The sequence below is a fragment of the Myotis davidii genome, unplaced genomic scaffold (genome assembly GCF_000327345.1).
Source record: "Myotis davidii unplaced genomic scaffold, ASM32734v1 scaffold934, whole genome shotgun sequence".
Taxonomy (NCBI): Eukaryota; Metazoa; Chordata; class Mammalia; order Chiroptera; family Vespertilionidae; genus Myotis; species Myotis davidii.
In genome coordinates, this window is record NW_006285798.1 from 819,353 (window position 1) to 827,782 (window position 8,430).

Consider the following 8,430-nt stretch of genomic DNA (forward strand, 5'->3'; position numbering starts at 1 on the left):
GGACACACGATTCCTGCAAGTAAGGGACGGTCACCCAGTCAGGAATCGGTATGGACAGAAAAATATAAAAATTACTGGAGAGAAAGAGAGACGACATTCACATAACTTTTATTGTTACAAGTGTTCTACTTTATTATTAGTTACTAGAGGCCTGGTGCACAAATCCGTGCACGGGTGGGGTCCCTCAGCCTGGCAAGTGATCGGGGCTGATGGGAGGCAGGGGAAGGGGACAGCTGGCCAGGGGTAGGGACCTCGGGAGGTTGGCTGGCCAGGGGCAGAGACCGTGGGAGGTTGGCTGTGGGAGCACATTGACCACCAGGGAGCAGCTCCTGTGTTCACCATCTACCCCCTGGTGGTCAGTGCATGTCATAGCAACTGGTTAATTGGTCTACCAGTCATTCAGTCATTCAGTGGCTTAGGCTTTTATATATATAGATTGTTGTTAATCTCTTAATATGCCTAACATAAATTAAACCTTAGAGGTATGTACAGAGTGGGGCAAAAGTTGGTTTACAGTTGTGAGTGCACAAATCACAAAGTTTATTCTTTTTTTAATAAATATTTTTTATTGATTTCTGGAGAGCTGGGAAGGGAGAGAGAGAAAACACACACACACACACAAAAACCCCAAAAAACATTGACGTGAGAGCGAAACATCCTTTGGCTGCCTGCCTCCTGCACACCCCAACCGGGCATGGAACCAGCAACCTTCCCGTGCACGGGATGCCACCCAACTACCTGAGCCACACTGGCCAGGGCCAGAGTTTATTCTTGTATTGTGATTTGTTAATTATTGTGTTATTTTCCATGTGAACAACTGTAAGCCCACTTTTGCCCCACCCTGTGCGTATAGGTAAAAACATAGCAGACATAGGGTTCAGTATGATCTGCGGTTTCAGCCTCTGGAGTGTTGGAATGTACCCCCATGGAAAAGGGGGGGGGGGCAACTGTATATTAGTCTTTTGTTGCTGCCATAGCAAATTATCACAAATTTAGTTACTCAAAATCAAACAAATGTATCATCTTAAAGACCTCATGTCAGAAGCTTGGCACAGGTCTCTTTGGGCTAAAATCAGGACGTTGGCAAGGCGACTGTAGGAAGCTCTTTCTGGAGGAATTTCTGGAGGCTCCAGGGGAGACTCCCTGTCTGTCTTTTCCAGAGGGTACCCACACTCCTGGCTCACGACGCCCTCCCTCCCTCCGGCAGAGGGCGTCTCTCTGCCCGCCTCCTCCCCTCACATCTTTCCCTCTGACCACAGCTGGGAAAGGCACTCCCTGGTCGGGTTCCTGTGATGAGACGGGGCTCATCATCCCTCTCTCTCGCTGCCTTCCTCTCTCTCAAATAATTTTTTAATTTTTTTAATGGAAAAAAATTAGAAAGAACTCTCAATGCAGGCTGGCCGGTTTGAAACTAATTTGATAAAGAAAAGTCCAGAAGTAGAACCAACTTCATTCAGCCCCTTCCTGCCATGTAACACAACACACAGGTTCTGGGGATTAGAGCACGGACATTCGGGGCCGCGATTCTGCCACCACAGTATGAATCAGAAAGAATAACGTGAAAAGGGGACCACACAACAAACATCTAAATCTGGAAGGCGGATGAACGTGGCCTGTGCCTTAGCAGCCTGGGGACACTGCCCCTGAAGCGGACCCTAAGCCAGGAGTGAGAAACGCCAAGGGGCACCAGGGGTTACCCCACAAAACCCCCAAAGGCGCCCGTGTTAATGAACTAAGCGCCCCTGGAAGTGGGAGCAAAGCTGGGGCCAAAAACAAGAGGATTGGTCCACCAAGGGCTCTAATCCTCAGATTTCCTGCTCCACTCCGCACTGCTGGGCAGCTGCCCCGCCCCAACAAAGACAGAGGGTTCATTGTCCTGAGAGGATAACACAGGGTCTCTGAACCCGGGACACAGCAGGACAACTGGGAGGGGCAGCCCTGTGACCCACCAGGGGCTAATTTGACTGCTCCATCCTGGATGCGGGAAGCCCCGCCGCCCGTCCCATCACCTGGGCCTCCTCCCCTCTGGCTCCCGGGCAGTGAAGTCAGGGCTAAGCTCTCCAGAAAGGGCACTCCAGGATTTAGTCCCTTCAATCTCTTGAACAACAAGCATTTTGTTACTGTTGTTTCATTTCCTGTTTGCTTTCGTTTTCTTCTCCCTGCATACTGTTTTCCCCAAATTGTTGGGTTTTCTCCTGTTGGTAGTAGTTCTCTTTCAGAGTCCAACTCACCAGGAAAAGAATACCTAAATAGGCTGGCATCAGAGATTTCCCAGCGAAACAGCCCAACCCCAACTCTCTGTATTGAGCCCCTGAATCAGTCAGCCCTCCTACCCCCCACATAGGACTACTCAGCAGCTTGCTTTCATAAACCCTTTGTTATATTCCTTAATCAATTATAGGAAAAGGCAAAGGTCTTAAGTGGTCAGTATAATGAGCCTTGGCAATTGTGTACACCTGCGCAACCCACACCTCACTCAAGATACAGCACATTTCCATCTCCCCAGAAAGTTTCGTCGTGGCCCAGTCAACACCTCCCCCACCAGAGGCAACCACTATGCTACCCAATCTCTTAGACATGAGCAGATGACCAGGGGTCATCAATATATGAGAAAAACCTCCAATATAACAAAAACAAACAGATTTTGGGGAAACAATATGCGGGGGGTGGGGGACGACGACTTAAAAACAAAACTATTATCACTATATTCATACTTAGGAAGATATAATGGCACATGTGAAATAAAAATTAGATGCTGTTTTGGGCGGGGAGGGGACACTCTGAGAATAAACAAAACAAAATAAAAACGTTCTTAGACTTAGACAATATCCCAGCAGAAATGCAAACTTGCTTAAAAGGGGTCAGCAGCCCTGACTGGTGTGGCTCAGTTGGTTAGGCATCGTCCCCTGCACCAGGAGGTTCCTGGATTTTCTGTCACAGGGCACATGCCCCAGTTGTGGGCCCATTGATGTCTCTCTCTCTCTCTCTCTCTCTCTCTCCCATTCCCTTCCTCTCTCTCTCTAAAAATCAATAAACTATTTTTTAAAATAATAAAATAGGTCAGCAAACTACAGCCTGCAGGCTAAATCCAGTTCCACCTGCTTTTTACATAAAGTTTTATTGAAACACAGCTACACCCATTTGGTTTTTTTTTTTAATCTTTATTGTTGAGAATATTACAATGTCTCCTTTTTTCTCCTCTATTGCCCCCACCACCCAGTTCCTGCCCTGCCCCAGGCCTTCACCACCCTATTGTCTGTGTCCATAGGTAATGCATAAATGCATATAAGATCTTTGGTTAATCTCCTCCTGCCCTGCCCCCTCTCTGAGATTCGTCAGTTTGTTCCATGTTTCCATGCCTCTGGTTCTATTTTATTCATCAGTTTATTTTGTTTGTTTGTTTTTAATATATTTTATTGAATTTTTACAGAGAAGAAGGGAGAGGGATAGAGAGCCAGAAACATCGATGAGAGAGATCGATCAGCTGCCTCCTGCAGGCCCCCCAGTAGGGATGTGCCCGCAACCACGGTACTTGCCCTTGACCATTTAACATCTCATATAATACTGCTCTGGTGGTGATGAACTCCTTTAGCTTTTGCTTGTCTGGGAAGCTCTTTATCTGACCTTCAAATCTAAATGATAGTTTTGCAGAGTAGAGTAATCTTCATTGCAGGTCCTTGCTTTTCATCACTTTGAATATTTCTTGCCACTCTTTTATGGCCCACAAAGTTTCTGTTGAGATATCAGCTGCCAGTCATATGGGTCTCAGGAAAGCTTTGCTAACTGCTTTTCTCTTGTAGCTTTTAAGATTCTGTTTGAAATTTAACCACTGGATTTTTAATTATGATGTGTCTTGGTGTGGGCCTCTTTGGGTTCCTTTTGTCTGGGACTTTCTGTGCTTCCTGGACTTGTAAGTCTCTTTCTTTCACCGGATAGAGGAAATTTTCTGACATTATTTCTTCAAATAGTTTTGAATATCTTGCTCTCTCTCTTCTCCTTCTGGTACCCCCATAATGCAAATGTTGTTATACTTGAAGTTGTCCCAGAGGCTCCTTACACTATCTTCATATTTATTTATTCTTTTTGCTCTTCTGATTAGGTGTTTTCTGTTTTGGGGGGTTTTTGTTGGGTATTTTTTGCTTCCTCATGTTCCAAGTCGTTAATTTGATTCTCAGCATTCTCTATGCTACTGTTTATTCCCTGTAAATTACCCTTCATTTCAATTAGTGTATCCTTCATTTTTGACTGGACCTGTTTCATGTCTTTTAAATTCTTACTAAGATTCTTGAAAGTTTCACTAAGTCCCTTGAAGCTCTCATTAAGATCCTTAAGCAGCCTTATAAACCATTGTTTTGAGTTCTGTGTTCAGTAGTTTGCTTTCTTCCATTCCTTTCATTTGTGACATGCTTCTTTGTCTCCATATTTCGGCTGCTTCCCTGTTTTTCTTTCTACATATTAGCTAGAGCTGTACGTCTCCTAGAATTGGTAGAGTGGCCTTATGTAGTAGGTGCCCTATAGGGCCCAGTGGCTCAGCGCCCCCATCATCTGAGGTGGGCACCTTAGGAGGCCTCTGCAGTGGAGATATCCTTCTAGGTGCACCCCCATGTGGGCTGTTTGCACAGTTTTGTTGTATTTGAGCCTTGATTGCTCTTGGTGTAACTAAGAGGAATTTACCTCCAGGCCAATTGGCTGTGAGGACCAGCTGCAACTACAATGGGGGAGCTACCATGCAGGAGACACCCCTATGGAGCAGGACTTGCTTCGATCAGGTTTTGGTGCTCACTGAGTCTGTCCTTTAGTGTGTTGCTTGTGGATGTGTAGAGTTGTAATCTGGTATGGTCTGAAACTGTCCACCGGTGCACTGGCTCTGGAGCCTCCTGGGTGGTGCAAAGTTAGCCATTGCCTGGGGTCACCCAGCAGCAGCTACAGAGCAATCTGTAGATGGCTGCTCTTGTATTGGGCTTGGAAGTGGCCAGGCCAGGCCAAACTGTGAAGCAAGGCAGGTTGGCACTAGTGCTGGGTCTTGGGCCTCTTATTTTTATTGGTAGATATGGGGCACACTGATACCAACTGCTACTTGTTTGAGAGGTTTTAGACATGTCTGAAGCCTGAGTCAGGACAGGCCATTCATATGGAAAAGCCACTGCAAATAACTTTTGTGGGGCTGCAAATTGGTTGGGGTGGAGTCTCAGGGAATCACCAACGTGGAATGAACAGAGTGAGCCATGATGATGAAGACTCAGATATGGCTGTCAGTCAGCTCTGCGATGGGGAAGGTGTCAGCATAGTAACCATGACCCTGTGAGCACCCCTGTCTAGGAGAAAGCTGCCCCTGAGTTCTTGCTCTGATGCCAGATAATCTAGTTCCTCCCTGTATGTCCTTGGGAACCCCCGATCCGAGCCATTGCCCCAGCATTGGAGCCCAGGGGGATTGAATCCAAGTAAATCTGGGCATCAGCCCTTTTCAGAGGAACTGCCTGGGTCTCCAGCAGCCTCTGTGTCACTCAGCCACAGTCCCTGCTGGTTTTTATAGCCTGAGGTTATGGGACTTCTCTTCCCACATCTGGAACTCTTGGCTGGGAGTATGGTGTGGGGCTGGGACCCCTTGGTTCTCACGAGAGGCTTCTGCAGTGGGGATAGCCTTCCCGATTGAAAAAAATGCCATATGTTGGTATAGGCCCAGCCCGTTCCATGCTCCACCTTTCCTACCAGTCTCAATGTACTTTCTTTACTTCTCTAGTTGTAGGACTTCCATTCAGCCAGATATTAGGCAGTTCTGAATAATGGTTGTTCTGTATTTTACTTGCAATTTTGAGGTGGTAGTGGGAGGCAGCAAGTACCAGCATTTACCTACGCCCCCATCTTGGCTCTCTACACCCATTTGTTTATGTCCTTCAATGGCTGCTTTCACATTGGTAGAGTTGAGTAGTTGTGACAGAGACCACATGGCCTGCAAGGACTAAAATATTTACCATTCGGCCCTTTAAGGGAAAAAAAAATGCTGACCCTGAATTAGAAGATAAAGTTGAGGAAGTTTCCCATAAAGTAGAACAAAAATGAAAGACGTGTCCGTTTGGATCCTCTAGTAAACAGATGCTGAGATGACACTAGGAGTCCTGGGGTGGGAGGATGATGCCTGTGAAAATAAAAGAGGAGGAAACAGGATTGGCCAGCAGAGTCTTCAGACCCTCTGACACCTGTGGAAGAAACAAAAGGGGAAACAGACCTGGGTAGGGAGAACCTGACTTTGATGAAGATCAACAAAGTCTTGGCCAACCCAGTGGGGTCCCCAGAGCAAAGACTGTCCATTAGAGGAGCCCACATTGGGCAGAAATGGCCAGGCCCTGTGTCCCCACTGTGCTCAGTCATTGGCTGGCACTGCCCGAGAAGACCTTGGTCTTGGTTACAAGGCTGTAATGGGTCTCAAAAGCTGTCGGTCAACCACACCCCTCACAGCTGAGTGACAAAATTCTGTCTTGAAAGGAGAACCCGTGGGCGTCATGGCTGCCACGCTGTGGGGGTAGGAAAGAAAGAGTAAGAAAGTTAGGAGACCAGCACAGGAACCTCACACCGCAACAAAGGAGTTCCAGAAGGAGAACAGAGAAAACACTGGAGAGGAAATAGACAACGAAGCATTTCAGACGTTTATCAGAACGAACCTGGATGTTCAGACTGAAAGGGCCCACTACGTGTCAGCAGACCCACACTAAGGCCAGTCACCAGTGAACGTCAGAACAAGAAGAACAGCCATGAGATTCTACAAAGGGTCAAGAATCAAAATTTCATCAGACTTTTCAGCCACAGTCTTAGAAACAAGAACATCTGGGAACTGTATTAAAAAGTATAAAAGAAAATTAATTTCAGCCTAGGATTACATACTTGGCCAACCCATGGATCAATCAAGGGTAGGAAAAAGGACTTCTCAGATTTACGTGGGCTCAAAAATTGTATCTCTTTCTTAAGAAAGCTACTGGAGAATGGCTCCAGGAAAAACAAAGAGACGGGGGAAGCCAACACAAGCGAGAAGTGACGGTGATGGTGAAGGGAGCCCAGAGCAGCATTTCTGGGCAACAGACCTGGAGGGCCGGCAGTTCACACTGGAATAAGTCAGAAGGTTCTAGAAAAGACTTCCTCAAGGAGATGAAATTGATGGAATACCTAATGTATTTGAACTTTCGAGAGACTTATGTACAACTTGGAGAGAATGTGGGTTGAATTAGCCATAAACACATAGAAAAACAAACCCTCCCCTTTACAAAGTTATTACACCCAAGAAAAACAAAACATTTGTTCAGAAAAAGGAAACAAATTTAAATTTAAAACTCCTGCTCTGCAAAAGACATGCTTAAGAGAATGAGAAGACACCCTAGCCAGTTTGGCTCAGTGGATAGAGCCTCTTCCTGTGGACTGAAGGTTCCCGGGTTGGATTCTGGTCAAGGGCTCGTACCTCGGTTGCAGGCTCCTGGCGGGAGGCAACCAATTGATGTGTCTCTCTCACATTGGTGTTTCTCTCTGTCTCTCCTTCTCCCTTCTACTCTCTCTAAAAATCAATGGAAAAAAAAATTCTCAAGTGAGGATTTAAAAAAAGAAGACAGAAAATAAAACATTCTAAAAAAATTAAAATAAAAAAAGAAGAGAGAGAGAGAGAGAGAGAGAGAGAGAGAGAGAGAGTATGAATGAGAAGACAAGCCAAAATAGAATGGGAGAAAAATATTTACAAAAAACATCTGATCTGATAGAAACTGTTTACCTGATAAAGGACTGTTATCCAAAGTATACAAAAAAAAAAACCTCTTAAAACTCAACAATATTTAATATCTACTTTATAACAGATTTATAAATTATAACTATAACTTTGGGGCATATATTTATAAGCAAATGAACAACCCAGTTAAAAAATGGACAAAAGATCTGAACACCTCACCAAAGATGATATACAAATGTCGAACAAGCATTTTAAAATGCTCAACATCATATGTCATTAGAGAAAAAGCAAATTAACACAACAATGAGATACCACCACACACCTATTAGAATGGCTGGTGAGGATGCTGGCGAGGATGTGGGCAGCCGGAACTCTCCGTCACTGCTGGTGGGGCACACATGGTCCAGTCCACTTCGCAAGACAGCTTCTCACAAAACTGAGCTTGTCTTACCGTAGGATCCAGAAATAGCATTCCTTGGTATTTACCCAAATGAGTTGAAAGCATGTCCACACACAAACCTGCACATGACTATGTATAGCAGTTTTATTCATAATTGCCAAAAACTTGGGGGGAACCAATATGTCCTTTAATAGGTGAATGGATTAAAAAACAACAACAACAAAAACTATGGTACACCCATATAATTCGGCCGGAAAGAAATGAGCGAGGTTGCGGCCTGAGCGGCAGGCGCGGCTGGTCCCGTTGAGCTGTGGCTCCAGGCGGC

The 8,430-nt window shown here is 45.5% G+C and overlaps 1 protein-coding gene and 1 pseudogene across 1 annotated transcript in view; both read left to right on the top strand.

Annotated features, from left to right (window-relative positions):
• The window catches only part of LOC102762601, a 16,581-nt pseudogene that overhangs the window by 6,629 nt on the left and 1,522 nt on the right, over positions 1-8,430 (top strand).
• Positions 1-8,430, top strand: part of SBK1 (SH3 domain binding kinase 1) — a 54,623-nt gene that overhangs the window by 6,378 nt on the left and 39,815 nt on the right. The window lies entirely within an intron of this gene.